This window comes from Eurosta solidaginis, chromosome 5, assembly GCF_040869045.1.
Source record: "Eurosta solidaginis isolate ZX-2024a chromosome 5, ASM4086904v1, whole genome shotgun sequence".
Classification (NCBI taxonomy): domain Eukaryota; kingdom Metazoa; phylum Arthropoda; class Insecta; order Diptera; family Tephritidae; genus Eurosta; species Eurosta solidaginis.
In genome coordinates this window covers 120,535,630-120,549,004 of record NC_090323.1, presented here as the reverse complement: position 1 = coordinate 120,549,004, position 13,375 = coordinate 120,535,630, and the positions used below count along the sequence as shown (strand labels likewise).

The 13,375-nt window shown below is 36.2% G+C and overlaps 1 protein-coding gene across 9 annotated transcripts in view; it reads right to left on the bottom strand.

Moving 5' to 3' along the window:
* Window positions 1-13,375, bottom strand: part of Mipp1 (Multiple inositol polyphosphate phosphatase 1) — a 1,171,163-nt gene that overhangs the window by 517,977 nt on the left and 639,811 nt on the right. The gene's annotated exons all lie outside the window — the stretch shown is intronic.

The following is a 13,375-nucleotide window of genomic DNA, read 5'->3' as shown; positions in this document are numbered from 1 at the left end:
TCATGGATCAAAATATTTGAAAAAATCGTACTTTTGGTCCGATTTGGCTCATATTTGGAACACGTAATCTAATATATAAAACTCCCCTGTCCCGGTTTTAGAGGCTGAACTCCTCCGAAACGCCTGAACCGATTCTCATGAAATTTTGTCAGCATACTGGGTAGGTCTGAGAATGTGTTTATACAATATGGATATCAGATGAAAGCTGTTGATGAGTGCTATAGTACAGGATAATTGTCTTAGAACTGGGAGGCTAGGGTCTCGAGATATAGCCCAAAACGTGGACCCGGTACCCCTAGAATGTGTTTATATAATATGGATATCAAATGAAAGCTGTTGATGAGTGCTATAGCACAGGATAATTTTCATACAACTGAGAGACTAGGGTCCGAATTATAGCTCAAAGCGTGGACCCGGATACACCTAGAATGTGTTTTTACATTATGGGTATCAAATTGAAGCTGTTGATGTATGCTTTAGTACAGAGTAAGTTTTACACCGCTGGGTGACCACGGTCTCAAAATATAGGTCAAAATATGGACCCGGATACACCTAGAATGTGTTTTTATATTATGGGTATCAAATTGAAGGTGTTGATGTGTGCTTTAATACAGAGTAAGTTTTACACCGCTGAGTGACTAGGGTCTCGATATATAGGCCAAAACACGGACCCGGATACCATAGAATGTGTGTGTATTATGGATATCAAATGAAAGCTGTTGCTGAGAGCTCTAAAGTTCATTGCGACATTCGATTTAATCGCATCAACCGGGCAAAACTGATAAATATGCATGCGAAGCCGAAATAAAGACAAGAATTAATAATGCACACATACCTATTTACATACGTCCTAAGCGAAAAAGAAGGAGGGAAGTGTGTAAAAAGACTAGGAAAAAGTGTAGAGGGGTAGGACAGAGTTAGACGAAAAAGCTTATTAAAATGTATGCAGATAGGCCAAATTTAGGGCAGAACAACGTCTGCCGGGTCTGCTAGTACATATATAAATAGAAAGCGACCTATGAAGAAAAAGGCCACTAGGCGGCGCATGGATCGAGATATTCAAAAAAATCGTATTTGGGGTACGATTTGGGTCATATTTGGAACATATAATACATACATGAATAGAAATCGACCTATAAAAAATCACCGCTAGGTGGCGCAGGGATCGAGATATTAAAAAAAATCGTATTTGTGGTCCGATTTGGCTCACATTTGGAACACATAATACATACATAAATAGAGAGCCACCTATGAAAAAAATCGCCGCTAGGTGGCGCATGGATCGAAATATTTGAAAAAATCGTACTTGTGGTCCTATTTGGCTCAATTTTGGAACACGTAATACATACATGAATAGAAAGCACCATATGAAAACATTGCCGTCAGGTGGCGCAATAATAAAAAAAATTTTTTTAGTTAAACGGTTTCATTGAAAGCAGTACTTACATTAAGTAATAATAATACAAAAAGATAGAAAATAAAATAATTTAAAAAAATTTTTAAGTTAAACGGTTTTACTGAAAACAATACTTACATTTAGTAGTAATAATACTAAAAGATAGAAAATAATTAGGTGGGTCCTAGGTACTAGTCATCACACTCCCCATCAATCTTGGGCGTTGAACAGAAAAATAAATAAAAGCCTGGGTCGCGTCAAATTTCTATTGATAGTCAACCGCTCATATCTTTACAAATAATATTTTCATATATGTATGAGTACGATCAACTGAACCTTAATTAGGTTAAGCTACGCCTCACGTTTTTAAAAATTTCACGCGCCCAAAGCTTTTATTTATTTTTCTGATCAACGCCCTAGATTGACGAGGAGTGTGATGACTAGTACCTAGGACCTACCCAATTATTTTCTATCTTTTAGTATCGTTAGTACTTAATGTAAGTATTGTTTTCAATAAAACCGTTTACCTTAAACAATTTTTTAAATTATTTTATTTTGTAGCACAGCTAATAGACATACAAATAACTTGCCAGCAGAAAATTACATATGCGGTTGTAAGCAATAAGGAATGCGACCACGGCAGTGGCTTTGGTGTAAATATGGTCGTTTCCTACCATGCTTGTTCCGCTGGTGCGGGGTTTTTTATACCTTTTATGAAAATGAAATGGTATATTAATTTCGTCACGAAACCGAAAATTGTAAGTCCTTAAAGGAAAATAGATAGACCCACCATTAAGTATACCGAAATAATCAGGTTGAAGAGCTGAGTTGATTTAGCCATGTCCGTCTGTCCGTCTGTCTGTTTGTATGCAAACTAGTCCCTCAATTTTTGAGATATCTTGATAAAATTTGGTGAGCGGGTGTATTTGGGTGTCCGATTAGACATTTGTCGGAACCGGCCGGATCGGACCACTATAGCATATATCCTCCATACAACCGATTTTTCAGAAAAAGAGGATTTTTGTAATATCTTACTTAATTTAACATACTGAAGCTTCAAACTTCACCATATAATTTCGTATATTGCACATATTTTTGCCTGAAAAAATTTATGAGATCGGTCGTATATATAGTATATATCCCCCACAACCGATTGTTCAGATAAGAAACTTTTCGTAATTGCTGCCCTATTTTAAGAGCTAGAGGCTTCAAATTTCAACGAATGCTTACGTATATAGCATATATTGTTGTCTGAAAAAATCATACAGATCGGTGGTATATATAGTATATATATGGTGGTATATATAGTATATATATAGTATATATATTTATATTCGAAATTTTAGCCCCATTTTAACAGCTCGAAGCTTCAAATTTCACCGAATGCTTACGTATATGGCATATATTGTTGTCTGAAAAAATCATAGAGATCGGTTTTATATATAGTATATATCTCATACAACCGATTGTTCAGATAAGAAACTTTTCGCAATTTCTACCCCATTTTAACAGCTATAAGCTTAAAATTTCATCGATTGCTTACGTATATACTATATATTGTTGTGTCAAAAACTCATAGAGATCGGTGATATATATATAATATATATATGATGGTATATATAGTATATATATATAGCATATATATTTTTTTTTGCGATTTCGGCCCCTAGAAGCTTCAATTTTCACCAAATGCTTACGTGTATAGAATATATTGATGTCTGAAAAAATCATTGAGATCGGTGGTATACATAGTATATATCTCATACAACCGATTGTTCAGATAAGAAACTTTGCGCAATTTCTTCCCCATTTTAACAGCTAGAAGCTTCAAATTTCACCAATTGCTTACGTGTATAGTATATATTGTTGTCTGAAAAAATCATTGAGATCGGTGGTATATATAGTATATATCTCATACAACCGATTGTTCAGATAAGAAGCTTTACGAAATTTCTGCCCCATTTTAACAGCTAGAAGCTTCAAATTTCACCAAATGCTTACGTATATAGCATATATTTTTGTCTGAAAAAATCATAGAGATCGGTGGAATATATATTATATACTTCATATAAACTGTCATTTTTGCCCCTTTTTTACGGATAGAAGCTTCAAAATTCACCAAATTTCATCAAATAGTTACGTTTACGTCATATATTTTTGAAATACGTGATTCGTAGTCATAGTTTTTACATTCAGACCACAAAAAACGTGAAGCTTTGCATCCTCGCACAAAGTACCTACCTATTTTTTATTTTATATTTATCTTAAAAATCGTTTAGATATGTTCAAATTTCACCAAATATTTACGTTTATAGCATATATTGTTGTTTGAAAAAATCATTGGGCCCGGTTGTATATATAATCTCATACAACCGATTGTTCAGATAAGAAACTTTGCGCAATTTCTTCTCCATTTTAACAGCTAGAAGATTCAAATTTCACCAAATGCTTACGTGTATAGTATATATTGTTGTCTGAAAAAATCATTGAGGTCGGTGGTATATATAATATATATCTCATACAACCGATTGTTCAGATAAGAAACTTTGCGAAATTTCTGCCCCATTTTAACAGCTAGAAGCTTCAAATTTCACGAAATGCTTACGTATATAGCATATATTGTTGTCTAAAAAAATCATAGAGATCGGTGGAATATATATTATATACCCCATATAAACTGTATTTTTTTGCCCCTTTTTTACGGCTAGAAGCTTCAAAATTCATAAAATTTCATCAAATAGTTACGTTTACGTCATATATTGTTGATATACGTGATTCGTAGTCATAGGTTTTATACGCAGACCACAAAAAATCTGAAACTTTGCATCCTCACACAAAGTACCTACCTATTTTTTATTTTATATTTATCTTAGAAATCGTTTAGGTATGTAGATTTCTTCACTATATATTTCTTATCTTATACATCCGATTATTCGGAGATTACGAATGGGATAAGATTATTGTTCAGCCCCATTCATGAAAGGTCCCGTCCTTACTTGTTTTTTTTTTTTAATTTTGGTCCTTTTAAGGCAAATTTTACATGATTGACCAATCGGTTTTCATTAATCCACACACAAGTTTCTATTTACTCAATGCATTTCTTACTACATTTGAGTGCAGTTTGATGCACAGATTAAAAAATTGCTGAATTTAAATATTCAAGCAGATCATGGCATTCTAGCTGGCTAATAATTTAGGCACGGAAGCACTAAAAAGGAAAATGTTGAATTTTAGGGCAAACAACAACTGGGAAAAAGTTGTATAACAGCAGTAACTTCGTAGAAATAATACTCAGAGCAAAAAGGCGGTACCTGCCCCCAAATTCAACGCATCGCTAACGATAAAACTCCCTTGCGCTAACGATAAAACTCCCTATCAAGTGCGCGGAAAAGTTTGCAACATTTAGAACAATGTGGTCATAAGAAATAACCGCCCAAGTCCTATGTAAAATTATAGGATCCGTAGCTTATATTAACCATTGCAACGTTTCCAATATAAAATGCGCAAAACTCTGAACTACATCTGTGTTTTTCGGATAGTTGCTTAAATGTAAAGGTGTTTACTCATAATTTATTGTTTTCTGATATGAAAACAGATTCTTTGGATTAACACACATATTTTCTAATTCTCCGATAAATGCCACTGTATGCTAGTTTCATGGAGTTTCCTAAGCTCTTCCTATTTTAATTTACGGCGTTATTATGTGTAACGCAAAGCGACGCGAAGAGTCACTTTCACCCAAGTGAAACCAAATTCGTATCATATAAGAGCATTCATTCACTTCGGTGACTCTCAGTGACTATAGGTGACTGTAGGTGATTGTATTACGTTTTTTCGTATTATATAGCGACGCAAAGTTTTAGGAACACTCATTTATGCTGTCAAAATATTCACTTGCTTCTGGGTCGCGTTTGCTTCATTCACTTCGTTTTTTTATTGTCGTTTTTTTATAATTTTTTAGTAAAAACTGAAGAATCTTAACATAGACAACCGATAAAGGTTATATTTAGAGCTTCGTTCAATATGGATGCATATTTCGTAAAATTTTACAGGAATAAAAAAAGCGAAACCTATAAAAATTACAGCCAGGGACCCAAACTGTTATTTATTTTGTAATAAAAGTCCTTCAGAAAAATTTATTGGTGGTATGGCCTAGAAGGTTCAATGCGGTCATATTAAATCGTTCCCGAGATGGTCGAGCGTGTACCTTAATGGTGCTTGTTACCGGAACATACCTGATATATATCCGGTAAAGGACCATCAAAATCGATAACGATTTATATTTATAGATCTGATTGATGAGGCTACACCACCCAGGGGCTTAAGCGGTAATCTCCGTAAACATTATGAGGAAATACGGCACCTGAGAACAGACCCGGATGAATCAAAGAAGCACAAACAGATCCTCGGTGATATCCACAAACAAGCGTCGGACCTCTATGCCAGGAATTGCTCGACAAATCCGGTACTCAAAGAAAAATTCCCAGAACTAGCAGAGGAAGAACTCACTCTCCCTAGGGAAATGCGCATCACTCTAGCTAAACTTCCATCTGGGTACTGTAATAGGTTAAATTACCTATCCAGAATCAACCCCGACATACAACTTGAAAGAACACTGAAGGAAGTTTAAGATAAAATTCGAACACAAAATATTGAAAAAGAAATTTAGAAATTTGGTAATGCTCTAGAACAGGGGTCGACTACACTGTTTGTAACGTTGACCTACGGAAGCTTGAGCGCAGCCCATACGGCCATAGTGGTATGAACTTCAAAGCGCATGGTACCAAAATTGCAGCTGTAGTGCAAGGCCGCAACAAAATCCTCAAATCGATTGCCGGCAGTACTTGGGAAAAAGATAAAGAAACATACAAAATTCAACCGCAATTGAAAAATAAACAAGCACCTGGTTTTAAAAACATTAACAATCAGACAATCAATATTGCAATTTACACTGTTCCACACCGGCATCTAGGTATAATAGAAATTTAACTGGTACTGTTGAACATTTTTTTTTATATTTAAAACAATATTCGTGTTTGAAGTTCATTTAACCAGCAATAAGGTAAGTGTCCCTAATTTCGTGGTAGTACGTTATTTCGTGGCATTTCGATTTTTTCTTCCAAACAAGGAATTGGGGGAGTGTTTCTTTAAACTGAAAATTTCATAACAAGGATTGGTTTTTACGGTATAATAATTGATATTTTACTAATTTTTAATATTAAACCTAATATTAAATATCAAGCAATATAAACTTGGAAGCTCGGAAAATGAGCCTGTTGTAAGGAGGCCTCTTAAGTAAAGTGTTAAGGAGTCCAGTGTATTTTGTTAAGCCTGTAAAAATTGTATCGGTAAATTTTTTGTTATGATGATAATTTTTTGGTATTTAGTGAACATTTCTTAAACGATTCTATTACCGCAAAGCTCATTCCAATAATTTTTTTTAACTTTTTTTTTAATACTTCTAACCCATGAAATTAGGGACACACTTTTTTTGTGATGTACCACGAAATTAGGGTAATATAATACCTTATGTTTTTCATATTTTCTTTAACATTTCATAAGAAACCTATTTTTTAAGTATTTTAATTATTAAATAAATCCCCGAGGAAGATTTTGATGTAATTTCGTGGTACACTTTTGTTAATCTATTCGTCAATATTTTAATCAAAAAGCTCTGCGAAGCACAACATTTTAACGAAATAATGGCATTATAGAACTTTTGTTTATTCAATAATTTTTCATTTAATTTAAAAAAATGTATCGAGATTTCAACTTCTTTACTATTGTTTTGAACGAATATTGATAATAGAAAAAAAATTTGAATATAAACCTCAAATTATCGCTTAAAGCGATACCACGAATTTACGTACACCAAATTTTGTGCATGCCCCTAATTTCGTGGTATATTGCGCATTTACATTTCAGCAGGAAAGCACGCATTTTTGGAGTGGAGTTATTTTTTCAAATAAATTTAAGAAAACTGCCTCAAACTTAATTCGATCTCTATTCGCTGATTATTGAGTTAATAACTTAATTTTATAGAAAAATGACAAAAGATCGTTACACAAAAGAAGATTTGACAGAAGCGCTTAATGGTGTCACTAATGAAAAAAATAAAAAAAAAAAATGTTTAGGAATTATAAATAAAAGTAATTTTTAGAAAAGTAACAAGTTACATCAATTTAATAAATTTTTTTTTATTGTTTATTTTTGTTTTAAACCTTTTTTATTTAATGTTACTTATTTCATGTCAATAATGTCTAAAGTTCTAAGATATATTAGATTTAATGAAAAAATATAAATAAATAAACAAAAAATCAAAAAGAAACCAACAACAAAACAACAAAAATAAAAATTTTTTGAAAAGTACGTACATTAAACTAATTTTTTCTACTTATTTATTTTGGTGTTGAAACTTTCTTTTCATAAAGAAAATAACAATAAAAAAAAAATTGTTTTAAATTTTAAATTTCTGAATATGAATATCAGTAAATCAATTTGTGTATCTTTAAGAATTTGTCTTTGAAATCAATTATAACAATTTTTTTCCATAAAATTGGAGTTTAACTAAATACCACGAAATTAGGGACGCTTTACCACGGAATTAGGTACATCAGAAAATTATTCCCACGAAATTATGTACATTTGAGGTACTCACACATTTTGATTTATATAAATTAAAACATTTGTTAGATTTGTTTGAAAGCAGGTGGAAACCTATCTTAATTGATCAGCTAAATGGGAAAAATTTACTTTTTTAGTTTTCCTTCATTTGTTTTGACGCAAGAGAGGTAGAAAGTCAGAAAAATCCTTAGTACCACGAAATTAGGGACACTTACCTTAAATTTATTTTTCGCTTATAAAGTATGGTAAACATCTAAAACAGTTTTCGACTGCTAATACGCGTCCAAAAATATCAAGGTGTCAAAAGACGCGTATTGTCGCTACAACAATAATCCGAAGGCACAAAATTTAATGCCCCTATTACGGTTTACAACTCAACTTAGTTGGGTTGTAATTAAAACAACTCAACTTTAAGACAACTCAACTCCTGTTTGGTATTACGAATTACAAGTTATTTCAGTTGAAGTTGAATTGATGTTGCCAACCTAAAAAAGTGATGATTAGACAGATAAATGAAGAGCTGATCAATTTGTGGCGGAAATTCAAGCATTTGCAAAAGAAAAATTCTCATGATCACTCCAATCCCTTGGAACTACCAAGCACCAAGTAAGAAAGCGTTTAGGTGACAAATAATGAGCTTGTAATGAAGTTATTTCCAGATTTGTAAGTTATTTTTGGTTAAGTAAGGAAGAATATTGCTCGAGGGACGGCTGTACCCCTATTTTAAAACTATACTCCTTGATGACGGCAGCTATCAAATATGCTGTGGAAATGATTTTAGTGGTTAAGAGGTTTTAGATATTGAGGAGCATATTTGTGCAAAGTGGATTAAAACCCAAATGACTCCAGATCAAAGCGCTACAAAAACCGCATTTAACTGTAAAACAGGATTCCCAGGAGTAGTGGGTATTATCGATGGGACCCACGTTCGCGTAATTTCACCTATTTTGGCTGCATCCGAACTGCGCCTTGCCTCGTCCAACTTCGGGATGTCACTCCAGAAGGTCAAAAAGTTGTTCAATGTAAACTTGTTTTTTCTATAAATGTGTACAAAACTGCTTATTATAAAGTTTGTTTAAATTAATTTAAAAAAGGTTTAATTACTCGCTTTCCATTTTTTTTAATTTTTTTCCGGCAACGTTTTACAAGAAAGTTTTTTCAAAAAGTATCAAAGGTGGTATCAAAAGCCACGTTTTAAACTCCGTTTTAAGAATCCGAAAGCGGATATTAATTTTTTGTAAAAATATCCTTGGGTGGGTCCAACACCTTTCTGCATTAATGTGTACAAAAAATCTGGCAAAATACAACAACCACATGAAAACTTGGACCGAAATGATATGACAGAAATTAAATTTTTAATTTTTGCTTTCGGATTCTGTCGAAACGTGTCTTTTGATACGAGCTTTCAAAATTTTTTGTTAAAAATTAGGTGGTGAACTGTCTTGTAAAATGTTACCTTTTTTCCAATCAACTGCAAAATTGTATGAGACAACTGCTAGTAATCAGTTGTCAGATTTTGATGTCTTTGACAACTACACCAACACAAGGATGTAAACGACAGTGCCACAAAAAGTTGTTAGACTAGATAACTTCAACCGACATTTTTTTGACAGGTTGATTTGTAATCTGTAATACCAAATTACAAAATTTCAACTGAAACAAATTTGAGGTGTAAACGGTAATAGGGGCATAAGTTCTATTTCTGTGCTGAGATATTTGTAGTTTTAGTTGGCGATTTTCACGTTTTCATGCTGTTGTTTTAATGTTGTGCACAATAAAAAATGTGGTACACGCATTTAATTTTGATCCCACACCATTGGTGGACCGGTTAGGGAATTTTTAATAAGGACGGCCGAAGGCCGCCAACGATGGTGTTCTGCACAAAAAGACTATGGATCCTATCCCGGTTTCAGGGCGTCTGGGGTCATTCTGCAGTTTTTCGTGAATAACTTTTGAACGACGCAAATTTTTTTTTGTTTTTCTTTTTTTTTCAATCAGATATAAAAGCGTCATTTGAGATCCGTCCTGATATTTTTTGACGCGTATAAGCAGTCTACCGCTGTTCTAGACTTTTAGCAAAAGTACCTATATACATATGTATGTAGGGTTATTAAGGTTAGTTTGAACTGACCGGTCAAAACGACTTTACAGAGACTGAATCCGTTTGAAGACCAAACGTAAGAACGCCAATCAGGTGCCAGGACTTATGTTATAAAATAATTCCGTCCTCTTGGCAAATACTAGAAGTTTTCTAGGAGCTAGCTTAATTGCTACCTCGAGACCTGGCAACTCTGCCGTCCTTGTAGCTGGAGTCTGACCTGTCGAGTGCAAGACACGAACACAGAACGTGCCTCCCCATTTTTTCTGCAGCTGGCACATTCTATATCTGCTGTTACTGACGAGGCCTAACTTATAAGCATGTGACGCCAAAAGGCAGTGTCCAGTTAGTATCGGGAGCCTTAAGTCTTCTCTCTTCAGAGATACGAGCACACTAATATAGTAATATTCGTAAACGATCTTTAAAAATGTTCAGCCTCGCGCATCTGTCTACGCCTTTTCTGCTTGATGGATCATATGATTTCCCTCAAACGGATTGGGACGTCTTTCGTCGATTCAGCAAGTGCTGCACCCTCCTTTGCCAACTCATCGATAACTTATCCCTTCATGATGGGAAGCCAGTAAAGATGTATGGTCCGGGCTATGTGAGATGATTGCCTTAATCACCGCCTGACTATCAAAATATACATAAACTCGACCGCAGCTTAAGCACGCTTCCTCTAGAATGTCTGCTGCTTTCTTTACGGAAAAAATTTCCCGCAGGGTCCACTTGTTTCTGGATCGACACAGTAAACACCAGACCCGAACCCTTAATTTGGAACCATCGGTATACACGTGTATAGCATGCTCTGCCATTTTTGCACCCTGGCGCCAACCCTCCGGCTCAGTTGCAGCTCAAGCGCGGGACCATATATTCCGTTTGCCCGATATAAAATGGCTCCATACAGCTATGGGCATACGGCCTGCATCCAAGCTGCCCCGAAACCTTTGCCCTTGTTATACGATATTTTTAGACATTAGGTCTGCAGGTGGGATGTAGAATGGCATGGAATTCTGCTTTCGGAACAGTTTTTACGGCTACCGTGATCCTAATCATCGATAATTTGCCGTAAATACCCAATGAGAGAGTTTGGGTGATATGCCCGACATGCATCCTAGCATTCTCTTGCATTCATACAGTGGCCCTTCGCGGAGGCTTTCTTCGCTCTCTCTTCCACATGTAGTTTTCACGAAAATAATACTAGATCGGCTTTTTCCGCTTTGGCGGTCATCTGAATATGCCGTAAGTTCGCCAGGTCCTCCCTAGAACCGCCTAAGCAATTGGTTGATAACCCCACCCTGCGGCGTCCATCTGTTTACAGATTTTGTTGCCTCGCATAAGTCCCATTGCGAAGTGATCATTCTTCAGCTTTAGATGGAGACATCTAATTCGCTAAGGCCGGATGATATTCAATCGACTTGAGACTATCTACGAGTGCTCGTTCCGAGACATTGTTGAAAGCTCCGGCACTGTCCAGAAAAACATCTAGGGCATATTCTTCGTGTTCCAGGGCTTGCTCTTTATTCATGACCCCTTACGCAAAGCAGTATCGACTGACTTGCCTTTGGTGTAAACATTTTTTGCTGAAAAGAATCATTCCTTATTCATATTTGATTTTATATACGCTTCTTTTAATCTCTCTAGTGTTTGGAGCAGAAAAGATATCAAACTAATACGCCTGTAGTCTTTCAAATGCAAATTACTGATTTTTCCCGCTTTCGGACTGAGGACTACTCGAGGGGTTCTTAAAGATTGCGGGACATGGTTCAGTTTCATGCAACCCCCAAAGAGAATTTTAAGCCATTCTACAATCGTTCCACCTGCCATCTACAGTATAGCAGGGAATATCACACCTGGACCCGGCGATTTGAACTTGGAATTTTTTTTGCCCATTCAATTCTCGTACCTTTTGCTCCCTACTAGGAGTTAGACGTTGTTACACAACTCTTCCACATCACCTCCTGATGGGAAGTGAGTGTTGGGTAGTGCCTCAAGTGACTCTTCACTACTGTGTGAACATTCTCGTCTTTTCGCTGGAGCATCATATGTCCGCACAGAAATTTTTCCATGAAACCCCCTTCAACCTGTTGAGTTCAAGTTTATAGATCCTTAACGGAACTTTTCCAACTTAAAAACCTTTTTTATCTGCACTTTAAGAAGAATCAACTCCTTACATCACCATGGTGGCTTTGCTTTACGCTTGAATCTTCTCAGTGGACAAGCTCTATTGAACGCAGTTCCCAGCGCTTTTGATAAGAAGTTGTAGCATACCTCCAACTCCTCTACGGTGGTACCCTCTTAAGACTTCCCAAGTCAGATTTTTTAAATTTGTACCAGTCCTTTGCCCAGGGTTACAGGTTTTCCCCTTCCCTTCTCTCTTTGGGGGGATGCTGTAGCTGATATGTGCATGGTCTGAGAAGCATGGCGCATCAAGGACCCTTCATTTATACCCCGATACATTACGCTAAGAGCTCAATATGATATCAAGCGAAATGCCTGACGTTGGCCCATCATATGCAGGAAAGCTACGACTGTTAGCCACTTGGAGACTACTCTGTAGTATATAACAAAAAAGGAACTCACCTCTATCGTTAATGTCGTCCCCTCCCCATACGCCGTGATGCACATTCGCATCCGCGCCTATGATAAGCAGTCACCTAACCATCCTTGATCCACTAGCCGTTTTAACTCTTCTGGTGGGGCTTCCACGTCATGCGCCATGTAGCAGGATACCAGGTTAGGGGACAGTTCTTTCTTCCCCTCTATTGCGACCCCGACTAGATTTTCGGTGATGAAGTTCGATAGCATACACGAGTATAGGTGTTTACTTACCATGACTGCAGCTCTAACCCTGCTTTCCACCTTTTCGTAATAAACGCTAAATTCTCGAGCGCTGAGTCCAAAAACCTCTCCTCCGGTGAGAGCCGTGGCTCCTGAATCAACGCCACATCAAACTAACCCTCCTCAAGAGTCAGGGTTAGCTCGATCGACACCATTTTACTGTGTTAAAGATTTATCTGAAAAATTCGCCATTGAACTATTTGTCTCTCTCCAAATTCTCCGCCACTGCGCCCAAGCAATGATTTATTCCGCTGTTTTCAGACCCTGGAGGTCCGTTTCTCCCTCTCTTGCTCGAAGCGTCTTTGTCAGACTCGCAACATCGTTGAGCTGTTTGCCTTATTCCACACCCCACCTCTACGCTTATACGTTTGTCCTTTCCTGCTACTTTATGGTCCCCGAGGTCCTTTTCTACCTTT